Raw genomic sequence first — 12,873 nt, 5'->3', positions numbered from 1 at the left:
ACCAGGCCCTGTTGACGGTTTTCCACAGCGGGCTACAGGCGAATGTCCAGACCAAGCTGGCCTGTCGCGATGAGGACCTCACGCTGGACCAGCTCATCGCCATGGCCATCCACCTGGAAAATCTCCTGCGTGCCCGTCGTTGCCCATCCCAGTGGTTCGGGTCTCTCCCAGGAACCTCCAGCGAGACTGAGCCCATGGAGGAGGGCACAACACCCCTTCCCACTGAGGAACGTCATCTCCGACATCAACAGGGTCTCTGCTCCTACTGCTGGGAGTCGGACCACCCCTGGAACCCCTGTATCGATTACTGGACACTGAATAAGGCTACTGTTAAATTCAGTTATCCCTGCCTCTCATACCCACTGTGATCAAACAGATGCACTGTGCTAAGTACTTTACTAAATTGAATTCACGCAGTGCCTACAACCTGATGCGCATTAGAGAGGGATGAAAAGAAGACCATCTTCAGCACCAGCACCGGGCACTACGAATACAGGGTAATGCCTGACAAATGCACCCTCTGTGTTTCAAACCTTCATTAACGAGGTGTTTAGAGACATGTTGGGTCGCTGTGTAGTGGTGTACATAGATGACATCTTGGTGTACTCCACTACATGTGAGCAACATGTCTCTCATGTCAGGTCCGTTTTGGAGAGGCTGATGGGGCGTCACCTGTACGCCAAGGCTGAGAAGTGCCTTATCTTTCAGCAAGCGGTCTTCTTCCTGAGCTATCGGATGTCCACCGTGGGAGGGGAGATGGAAGAGCAGAGGGTCAGTGCAGTACGGTCTATCCAACATCAAGGCTGTGCAGCGCTTCTTTGGTTTTGCCAGCTATTTCAGGTGCGCCATTACGGGTTTACGCACAGTGGTGGCCCCTCTCACCTCCCTCCAGAAGAGAGGTCCTCGACAGCTGCGCTGGACTGGGGAAGGCAAAGAAGCCTACCGTGTGCTCAATTAATGTTTTACTAACGCACCTGTTCTGGCTCATCCTGACCCGTCTCTGCCCTTCATCGTGGAGGTGGACGCCTCCGAGATTGGAGTAGGGGCTGTTCTCTCCCAACGCACTGGATTGCCACCTAAACTCCATCCATGTGCCTTCTACTCACGGAAGCTGTCTCCCGCAGAACGGAATTACAACGTGGGGGATCGTGGGATGTTGGCCGACAAGAAGGCACTGAAGCATGGCGGCACTGGCTGGAGGGTGCTAAACACCCATTCCTTGTCTGGATGGACAACAGGTACTTAAAGTACAATTGAGCAGTGATGAGGCTGAACCCACGTCAGGCCAGGTGGGCCCTATTCTTCTCCAGGTTTGACTTTACCCTCTCCTATCGGCTGGGATTAAAGAACGTTAAGGCCGATGTGTTGTCCCGGATGCATGACACAGAGGATCGGAGGGAGAAAATGATACCCATTATTCCCCTCTCTCGCATTGTGGCTCCTGTCGTATGGACGCGGACATCCATCGAGCCCTGCGACAGGAGCACTCACCTGCACACTGTCCCGAGGGGCATATTTACGTGCCCTCTGTGTGGGACCATCTCCTCGCCTTGGCACACACAGCACCTGTGTCGGGGCACCTGGGAATAGCCCGTACTACCAACAGTCTCTCCACCAAGTACTGGTGGCCCATCTTGGCCGTGGACGCCAGGGTTTAAGTCTCTTCCGGCTCCACCTGTGCACAGGGCCAGATAACTATACACCTCCCCTATGGGAAACTCCACCCGCTGCCGGTTCCACAACGACCCTGGTCCCATCTCTCCTTGGACTTTGTCACAGACCTTCCCCCCTCGGAGGGGCACACCACCATCCTGGTCGTTGTGGACCAGTTTTCCAAAGCCTGTCGTTTTATTCCTCTGCCTGGTCTCCCTTGGAATTCCAAGTTGGATGACCGTTCAAAACTTATTTTCCGAGTCGGAGATAGTTTTTTCCAGAGTTCCCAGTTTTCTGGAACTCAATGAAGTCTCAGATTTTGAATAGTTTTTTTTCCAGTTTTGAACAAGGCAGAAGTCATGCTGGATTGACAGTATGGCCAATGTATTCAACCTTTTCTGGCCCATGGTGTTGCGTGTGAATGTTTTTCCTTTCTAGCTCAGGGGTTCCGCTAGCGGAACACCCACAACATTCCACTGAAAAGGCAGCGTGCGAAGTTCAAAAATATTTCTTTTGAAATATTTAACTTTCACACATTAACAAGTCTAATACAGCAAATGAAAGATAAACATCTTGTTAATCAACCCATGGTGTCCGATTTCAAAAATGATTTACAGTGAAAGCACAACATATGATTATGTTAGGTCAGAGCCAAGTCACAAACACACACAGCCATTTTTTCAGCCAACAATAGGAGGTAGAAAAAGCAGAAATATAGTTAAAATGAATCACTAACCTTTGATTATCTTCATCAGATGACAGTCATAGGACATCATGTTATACATGTATTGTGTGTTTTGTTCGATAATGTGCATATATATATTAAAACAAATCTCAGTTTACATTGGCGCGTTACGTGCAGTAATGTTTTGATTCCAAAACATCCGGTGATTTTGCAGAAATACTCATAATAAACATTGATAAAAGTTGCAAGTGTTATTCACAGAATTAAAGATAAACTTATCCTCTATGCAACCGCTGTGTCAGATTTTAATAAAAACTTTACGTAAAAAGAATAATCTGAGAACGGCGCTCAGAGCACAATCCAGCCAAAGAAATAGCCGCCATTTTGGCGTCAACAGAAGCTACAAAAACACTATAAATATTCACTTAACTTCGAATAACTTCATCAGAAGGCACTCCCAGTATTCCCAGTTCGACAATAAATGACTGATTTGTTCCATAAAGCCCATCATTTAGCCACTTGTTGTTAGCATGTTCAGCCCAATAATCCAATTTCATGACGCACAAGCAATCCCTCCAGACAAAAACTCAAAAAGGTCCGTTACAGGTCGTAGAAACAAGTCAAAGGATGTATGCAATCCATATTTAGGATGTTTTTAACATTAATCATCAATAAGGATCCAACCGGAGAATTTCATTGTCTGAAGAAAGAGCATTGGAACGAGAGCACTCTCTCTCGTGAGCGCGCATAATGAGACCGAGGCTTTCTGCAGACCACTCAGTAAAATAGCTCCTATGAGCCCCTCCTTTATAGTAGAATCATATAACCAGAATCTAAAGACGGTGACATTTAGTGGAAGCCGTTGGAAGTGTTTTCTCATCCATAACTAAAAGGGATATCATAAGGCACTGTTTTGAAAATCGAGTTCTCACTTCCTGTTTGGATTTCTTCTCAGGTTTTTGTCTGCCATATGAGTTCTGTTATACTTACAGACATAATTCAAACAGTTTAACCTCTAATTCCTCCCAAACCCGGATCCGGGAGCACCCCCCACAGTAAAAAAGCTGACTAGCATAGCCTAGCATAGCGTCACAAGTAAATACTAGCATCTAAATATCATTAAATCACAAGTCCAAGACACCAGATGAAAGATACACATCTTGTGAATCCAGCCATCATTTCTGATTTTTAAAATGTTTTACAGGGAAGACACAATATGTAAATCTATTAGCTAACCACGTTAGCAAAAGACACCACTTTTTTTACTCCACCAGTTTTTTACTCCATCAGTAGCCATCACTAATTCGACCAAATAAAGATATAAATAGCCACTAACCAAGAAACAACTTCATAAGATGACAGTCTGATAACATATTTATTGTATAGCATATGTTTTTTTAGAAAAATGTGCATATTTCAGGTATAAATCACAGTTCTACATTGCAGCTGCAATCTGAAATAGTGCCGAAGCTGCCAGAATAATTACAGAGACCAACGTCAAATACCTAATTACTGAAAAATACACAGCGTACAGCAAATGAAAGCCCAACATCTTGTGAATCCAGCCAATATGTCAGATTTTTTAAGTGTTTTACAGCGAAAACACAATATAGCATTATATTAGCTTAGCACAATAGCCAGAAACACAAGCAATTTACCAGCAGCACAGGTTAGCGATCTAAACAATACAGCAAAAGATATATAATTTGACTAACCTTGATATACTTCATCAGATGACAGTCCTGTAACATCATATTACACAATGCATATAGGTTTTGTTCGAAAATGTGCATATTTAGCAGCACAAATCGTGGTTATACAATGTGATCAGTGGCAACAGGTCATGCATTCTGGGCGGCGCCATCTTGGAAAGGCACCTAAGTTTACGATTATTTATCGATTAGATTGACTACAAAATACAGGTTGGACAGCTAATGAAAGATGCATTAGTTATTAATGCAACCGCTGAGTTAGATTTTTAAAATTAACGTTACTAGACATACAGTGTGCGTTACAGCCAGACTAGTGCCGCAATAATGGCGGACAAATGCGTTTAAATTTTTCCACATAAATACGGAATAACATCATAAATAGCTCTTACGTTTGGACGAGCTTCCATCAGAATCTTGTTCAAGTTGTCCTTTGTCCAAAATAATCGTTGCTTGGTTGTAAAACGTCGTCTTCAACTTCGGAATTAGCAGCTAACAATAGCTATGTGGCCACAACATGCCCAAATCCCCAAAACGCAATACTAAGGAAATTCCGAAAATTGCAATATACTCGCATAAACTGATATAACTCGGTTTAAAATAACTTCGTTATGATGTTTCTAACACCTATATCGAATTAAATTACAGACGGATATAGCTAAGGCCGATAACTGAGCGTTTCAAAATGCCATCTTGAGGTCTTGCTTTGCGCAATGACGAACGACGAAAAGAGAGCTCACTTCGTTCCTTGGCCTTTTATAAGCTCTGAGAACTACATAGACACTCCATTCCACTTCTCATTGGTTACTGACATCCAGGGGAAGGCGGGTGCAGTTCATGTCGACCCATAGGATACATACAGAGCTTTAAACTGATCTGAGAACAGAGCCTCGTTTTCAGACCTTCGCAGTTCCTGTCATGGATTTCGCTGCAGAAAGAGTTCTGGTTCACCCACAGACATAATTCAAACGGTTTTAGAAACTAGAGATTGTTTTCTATCCAATAGTAATAATAATATGCATATTGTACAAGCAAGAATTGAGTACAAGGCAGTTTAATTTGGGAACGATAAATGTCCAAGTTGAAACAGCACCCCCTGTAGTGTCAAGAGGTTTTAAGAAACTTCAGAGTGTTTACTATACAATAGTAATAATAATATGCATGTATTACCTTCTGGGACAGAGTAGGAGGAAATTCAGTTTGGGCACGCAATTCGTCCAAAGTGAAAATGCTGCCCCCTGTCCCAAACAGGTTTTAAGAAAGCAAAAAATAGACTGTTTGTACAGTATGTGACTTTATTAAATCAAAACATATTTTTTTTACATTGTTTGCAAACTGATATGTGACAAGTATTAATGCCAAAAAATAACACACAAAACAGGCAACAAAAAACAGGTGGGGCTCAAAACAGAAGGACCTCTGCCCCACCTGCCCTGAATGAAGAGTCGCCACTGGCCATTTGTAACACCAAGCATCCTGGGTTTGCTTCCTGCTGAGGCCACCCAGATAAAACATTTACGTATGCATGGCTGTGAGTTTCTTTGGATAAAAGCACATGCTAAATGGCATGTAGGCCTATATCACAAAATCTCATGTCTTATTGCTTTACTAGTCTAGAATGCAATCCAACATTTCTACAAATACCACAAATCATAATTCCATAATTTGAGTGTCTTTTGTAGTTTCCCATAACAATTTCACATGGAGATAGCACTTGATTTACTCATGATGCATACTCTATATATACACAAGTATGTGGACACCCCTTCAAATGAGTGGATTTGGCTATTTCAGCAACACCTGTTGCTGACATGTGTATAAAATCGAGCACATAGCCATGCAATCTCATCCCGTTCCCGCCCTCACCTGCAGCTTTTCATACCCACCCGCCTGCTCCAGCTGACTTTCTGTCCAACTCCCACCCTCTCCCACAAGAACTGTTCCCCAAACCCAACCGCAGTCCTTTCAATGTTACTTTTTTTTATACAAGGACATGCTGAACTTGGGGAATATGGATTTTTATTTTGTACACTAACGCAGTACAACTTTTCACAGCATTGCAACAACATTTGAAAAAATGTATGGATAATTTGACGTATTTCAATATTGTACTTAGAATTTATACCAGCATTTCTTCTGAAAGTTTGCACAAATACTGGTATGTTGAAATCTATTGTGTAGGCTATATTTAAAGAAATACACTTTTAATGAATACAAATATATGTTATTGGAATTGAGACTGCAAATATGAAGTTGGTCTGTTGTACTGGGCAACGGGTTAATATGCAGAGTGCTGGTGACTACTTACTCCACCCACTCCATTCACTGCAATGCAATACACTAAACATGGGATGTTTTTTGCGTTGTAGAGCGAAAACGTTTATTCTTGTCTCATATGAACTGGGTGGGAAATATTTGGGTATCTGCTAACTAGTTATCGAGGGCGACTGTGTTGCACGCCCTTCTGCTGACTTTTCACTCTGCCCCTCCCCCAATGCAATAAACTGTAATAGACTGAACATGGGATACATATTGACTTATAGAGAGAACTTTTCTACCTGCCTCAGCTGAAGTGGGATGGAAGATAGTCAGTAAGGTCTCTACTAACCAAATGTTCCGTTTTGGAGGGGGACTGTGTCATGCATATGCAGCAGCATTTTGTTCAACATCAGCCCTGAGACACCAAGACATTGTGGGGAATATCCAGCATGGAAGAGGAGGCTTTGGCCTGGCAGCAAGCAAACCAACGTTCCATAAGGCAACAACATCTGAACGCAGGAAGCTGGTGGTCGAGGAGGTGCGCAGACAGGAGGAGACTGCAAGAAGTGCAAAGGCTGTCTCTCTTGCTAAACAAGGGCAATGGACGCGGTGGGAAGGCTTGGAGAGGAGAAAGATCAACTGGAGTGAGCTTTGGCAAATGGAGGCAAGCAACATCAGCTTCATCATAAGAGCTGTTAATGATGTGCTTCCATCACCAAAAAACCTACATCAATGGTATGGCGAGGACCCGACCTGCCCCCTCTGCCCAGCTCCAGCGACTCTCAGGCATATAATGACAGGTTGCAAGACCAGCCTCTCACAAGGCCGCTACACCTGGAGGCACAATCAGGTCCTCAAGAGCCTGGCTGCAGCACTTGAGACCAAGAGGAGGGCAACCAATTCATTACCTCCAAAAACAAGCAATCCCGTCAAAACAACAACATTCATCCGGGAGGGACAGAAAAGGCCCAAGCATCCTCCTACAAAGCCAGAAACTGGACACCTAGGCATGGCCCGGGACTGGAAGATGCTTGTCGATATTGGCCAGCAACTCATTTTTCCACCTGAGATTGCTTCTACCAACCTTAGGCCAGACATGGTACTCTGGTCCCCTTCACGAAAGGCTGTGTACATCATAGAGCTCACAGTCCCGTGGGAAAACTCTGTTGAAGAGGCCTACGAGCGTAAGAAACTGCGTTACACAGAGTTGGCAGCAGACGCAACTCAGCGTGGCTGGAATGCAAAAGTCTGACCAGTTGAAGTGGGATGCAGAGGATTCGTGGCTTCTTCCACCATCAGGTTGCTGAAAGAACTTGGAATCCATGGACAGGCTCTGCGGCAGACCGTCAGAGCAGTTTCTCAAGAAGCTGAAAGAGGCAGCCAGTGGATCTGGATCAAACGGAAGGACCCTTGCTGGGCTATAACTTCATGACCCCCCACCCCCACCTGAGAACCCAATTCAGATCCCTCCAACTTGAGGAGGGCATATGAGGTATGCGGTCAGCTGTAGGGCTGGCTCAGGGAAGAGGACGCCCCTGCCTTGCATAGTCCCGTGGGAAATCTTAATTGGGCATGGGACACAAGCTAAGGCTTGATCACCCTTTAGCTGGCCACCTTTGATGAGGGTGTTTAGTGATTAAAGGCCGAAACACCCACTGATTCGAAGGCACACTACTGAGGATGTGTCCCAAAATTGACATCTTAACCCAGTCTAAGAAATAAACCTCCCATGCCACTCTGTCAACATCACGGCAAATCTCATGTGAGTGCATACCATCTATTGGCACAATGGACAGTTTTAACATCTCGTCCTGTGTTTTTTTGATTCAGTAGTTGTTATTCAGACTTACCTCATGAAGGTGCGTAACGTCTTTGCAGGCGTGGTTACCGTGCGCATGCTGAATAAATCAGGAATTCTGCAGGGTAGCTGTTTTGGCTTCTTGCTTTTTTCAATTTTTACTAACGACATGCCACTGACTTTGAGTAAAGCCAGAGTTTCTATGTATGCGGATGACTCAACACTATACACGTCAGCTACTACAGCAACTGAAATGACTGTAACACTCAACAAAGAGCTGCAGTTAGTTTCAGAGTGGGTGGCAAGAATTAAGTTAGACATAAATATTTCTAAAACTAAAAGCATTGTATTTGGAACAAAACAGTCACTAAACCCTAAACCTCAACTAAATCTTGTAATAAATAATGTGGCAATTGAGTAAGTTGAGATGACTAAACTGCTTGGAGTAACACTAGATTGTAAACTGTCATGGTCAAAACATATTGATGCAGTAGTAGCTAAGATGGGGAGAACTCTGTCTATAATAAAGCAATGCGCTGCCTTCTTAACAACACTATCAACAAGGCAGGTCCTACAGGCCCTGGTTTTGTCGCACCTTGACTACTGTTCAGTCGTGTGGTCAGGTGCCACAAAAAGGACTTAGGAAAATTGCAATTGGCTCAGAACAGGGCAGCACGGCTGGCCCTTGGATTACAGTAAAACAAACACCCCAAAAATCTATTTTAATTCCAGGTTGTAAGGCAAAACAAAATAGGAAAAATGCCAATGGGGTGAATACTTCTGTAAGCCACTGTACATAATCCTCCTATGGATTAGATAAAACAAATACTAAACCCTCCCCTTGACTGAAATTGAAAAAACATCACCCTCCCCTATTTTCCTCCAGGTATCCATTCTATAAATTTAGATCCATCTCTTAAGTCGGATTTGGCCCGCTCAAAGTGAGCGAGTGAGCACAGAGCATGTTGGACCAGGAAAGAGCTCGTAACCCAGCGCGTTCCCAATACTCACCCTACTTTTGCCACTTGTTGCTGCAGTTCAGCTGTGGACTCAGCGAATTGGTTACCTCTAGGCTGCTACACATACAGTGCATTTCAGAAAGTATTCAGACCCCTTGACTGTATCCACATTTTGTTACGTTACAGCCTTATTCTAAAATGGATTAAACAGTTTTTTCCCCTTATCAATCTACACATAATAACCCATAATGACAAAGCAAAAACAGGTTTTTAGATTTTTTTGCAAATGTATAAATAAAAAAACGGATATATCACATTTACATAAGTATTCAGACCCTTTACTCAATACTTTGATGAAGCACCCTTGGCAGTGATTACAGCCTGGAGTCTTCTTGGGTATGACGCTACAAGCTTTGCACACCTGTATTTGGGGAGTTTCTCCCATTCTTGCCTGCAGATCCCCTCAAGCTCTGTCAGATTGGACGGGGAGCGTCGCTGAACAGCTATTTTCAGTTCTCTCCAGAGATGTTTGATCGAGCTCAAGTCCGGGCTCTGGCTAGGCCACTGAAGGACATTCAGAGACTTGTCCCAAAGCCACTCCTGCGTTGTCTTGGCTGTGTGCTTAGGGTCATTCTCCTGTTGGAAGGTGAACCTTCGCCCCAGTCTGAGGTCCTGAGCGCTCTGGAGCAGGTTTTCATCAAGGATCTCGCTGTACTTTGCTCTGTTCATCTTTCCCTTGATCCTGACTAATCTCCCAGTCCCTACAATTGAAAAACATTCCCACAGCATGTTGCTGCCACCACTGTGCTTCACCATAGGGATGGTGCCTGGTTTCCTCCAGACGTTGCGCTTGGCATTCAGGCCAAAGAGCTCAATCTATGTTTCATCAGACCAGAGAATCTTGTTTCTCATGGTCTGAGAGTTCTTCAGGTTCTTCAAACTCCAAGCGGGCTGTCATGTGCCTTTTACTGAGAAGTGGCTTCCGTCTGGCCACTCTACCATAAAGGCCTGATTGATGGAGTGCTGCAGGGATGGTTGTCCTTCTGGAATGTTCTCCCATCGCCAAAGAGGAACTCTTGAGCTCTGTCAGAGTGACCATCGAATTCTTGGTCACCTCCCTGACCAAGGCCCTTCTCCCCCGATTGCTCAGTTTTGCCGGGCGACCAGCTCTAGGAAAAGTCTTGGTGGTTACAAACTTCTTCCATTTAAGAATGATGGAGGCCACTGTGTTCTTGGGGACCTTCAATGCTGCAGAAACGTTCTGTCTCGGAGCTCTACTGACAATTCCTTCAACCTCATGGCTTGGTTTCTGCTCTGACATGCACTGTCAACTGTAGCACCTTATATAGACAGGCGTGTGCCTTTCCAAATCATGTCTAATCAATTGATTTTACCACAGGTGAACTCCAATCAAGTTGTAGAAACATCTCAGGGATGATCAATGGAAACAAGATTCACCTTAGCTCGATTTCAAGTCTCATAGCAAAAGTCTGAATACCTTTGTAAATAAGGTATTTATTTACATAAGTAACAAAATGTGGAAAAGTCAAGGAGTCTGAATACTTTCCGAATGCGCTGTATTTATTTGGTTTGTCATTCTATCGTTTTCAATGGAATTTTTGTGGTAATTAAATAGAATTCATTTAGAATTTATCAGAATAAATTTTCCTGAAATATTTTGACCATCTCTGTGTATTCTCAAATTGAAGCGAGTTTGTTTTACTGAGGCAGCACTACAACCCTGGTGCTGTCTCTGTGGAGCTGTCTCTCTGGTGCTGTGTTTCTGTGGTGCTGTCTCTGTGGTGCTGTGTGTCTGGGGTGCTGTGTGTCTGCGGTACTGTGTGTCTGCGGTGCTGTGTGTCTGGGGTGCTGTGTGTCTGTGGTGCTGTGTGTCTGCGGTACTGTGTGTCTACGGTGCTGTGTGTCTGGGGTGCTGTGTGTCTACGGTGCTGTGTGTGAAACAGGCTATATTTTACAGCACAGGTAACTTAATCTTACACCACAAATTTACTTTAGACCGTTTCAGTCAAAGCCTAATCAAAATCAAATCAATTAGCTAGTCGAGCTTGAGACCAGCTACTCTGGGATATTCACATATAGTTGGCCTTGTTTTACTGTAATTGGACTTATATTAATAATAGAGAGCTTATATTAATAATATGCATGTCAATCTCTCCTGGTTGAAAGTGGAGGAGAGATTGACTTCATCACTACTTTTATTTATTATAGGTATTGACATGTTGAATGCACCGAGCTGTCTGTCTAAACTACTGGCACACAGCTCGGACACCCATTCATACCCCACAAGACATGCCACGAGGTCTCTTCACAGTCCCCAAGTCCAGAACAGACTATGGAAGGCACACAGTACTACATAGAACTCTATTTCACATCAAGTAACTGACACAAGCAGTAAAATTAGATTTAAAAAACAGACAAAAAAACACCTTATGGAACAGAGAGGACTGTGAAGCAACACAAACATTGGCACAGACATACACACGCACGCACGCACGCACGCACGCACGCACGCACGCACGCACGCACGCACGCACGCACACACACACACACACACACACACACACACACACACACACATGATAACAGAAGCACTATACATACACATGGATTTAGTAATGTAGATATGTGGTAGTGGTGGAGTAGGGGCCTGAGGGCACACAGTGTGTTGTGAAATCTGTGAATGTATTGTAATGTTTTAAAATTGTATAAACTGCCTTCATTTTGCTGCCAAAGCAGCAGATACTCTTCCTGTAGTCCAGCAAAATTAAAGGGATCTAATGGGGATCCATAATAAATGCAAATACAAATACAAATGTAATTCAACTGCTGAATACCCTCCCACTTGCTGGAAAAAAATACTTTCTCGTGGAGTTTTTATTCAATGGGATTTTCAGTACATTTATCTTAAGCCATCCCTTTAAATATGGTGTACCTTTTAGTTCGAATTTTGTTAACAGGTGCAAAAGAATATAGAGAAAGAACAGGTTCAGATTATAAGGGATGAATTAAAGAAAGCCATATAAATATAAGCATATTTGTCTCTGTTTCAGCACCAATTGATAGATTCCAAAACACTATGAATTATAAAAAACTGGTTTGAAGAGCCTTTACACATGAAAGAAATAAAATGGTGGTTCGATTAATTCTGAAAATTGCCACATTCAGTTCTTTAACCCATGGTAATGTTTTTGGAAGATTATTGTACATTCAATTACAACAGTAGGCTATGCCCTCATCTATTGCCTGCACTAATCTTGAAACTGTGTGATGACACAACCAAATATTGCGTAATGCATCTGGTTCGAGCTTTTACGGTTTGGTCTGCTCTCTGCTCCATAACGATGTAATTAGCTTATATGTCTTTTTCAATTAGCCAACATTTTTTTATTAGCTGTTACTTATGATCCTGAGCAACAACCACAAGGTAGTGACACGTTTACAGAGGGAGCAAATGAAGGTAACGAAACAATGTAATTAAATATAATGATAATATTGGCTAAACCAACAAAAGAGAACTAACAGTAAATTGGCAGTTGAATATGTATTGTTATTAGGCCTACTGATGCTCTATTCTGATGGTTACTCAAATTTAACATGATAGAAATAGGAAACAGAGAAAGTTGGGTAGCCTATAATTAATGCATTCAAGTGTGCCCATCCCTGCATGTCAAAAGGCCATACAATTTTAATTCTGCATAATGGCACAGCATTTTATAAACTTTACTGGGGGAATGTTCATATGTTGGTATGTTTCAGTTTGCTGTCATATGACTGGTTTCACATTTGTCT

Source organism: Salvelinus alpinus, chromosome 22 (assembly GCF_045679555.1).
Source record: "Salvelinus alpinus chromosome 22, SLU_Salpinus.1, whole genome shotgun sequence".
NCBI classification, from domain to species: domain Eukaryota; kingdom Metazoa; phylum Chordata; class Actinopteri; order Salmoniformes; family Salmonidae; genus Salvelinus; species Salvelinus alpinus.
Note: the sequence above shows the minus strand (reverse complement) of the source record.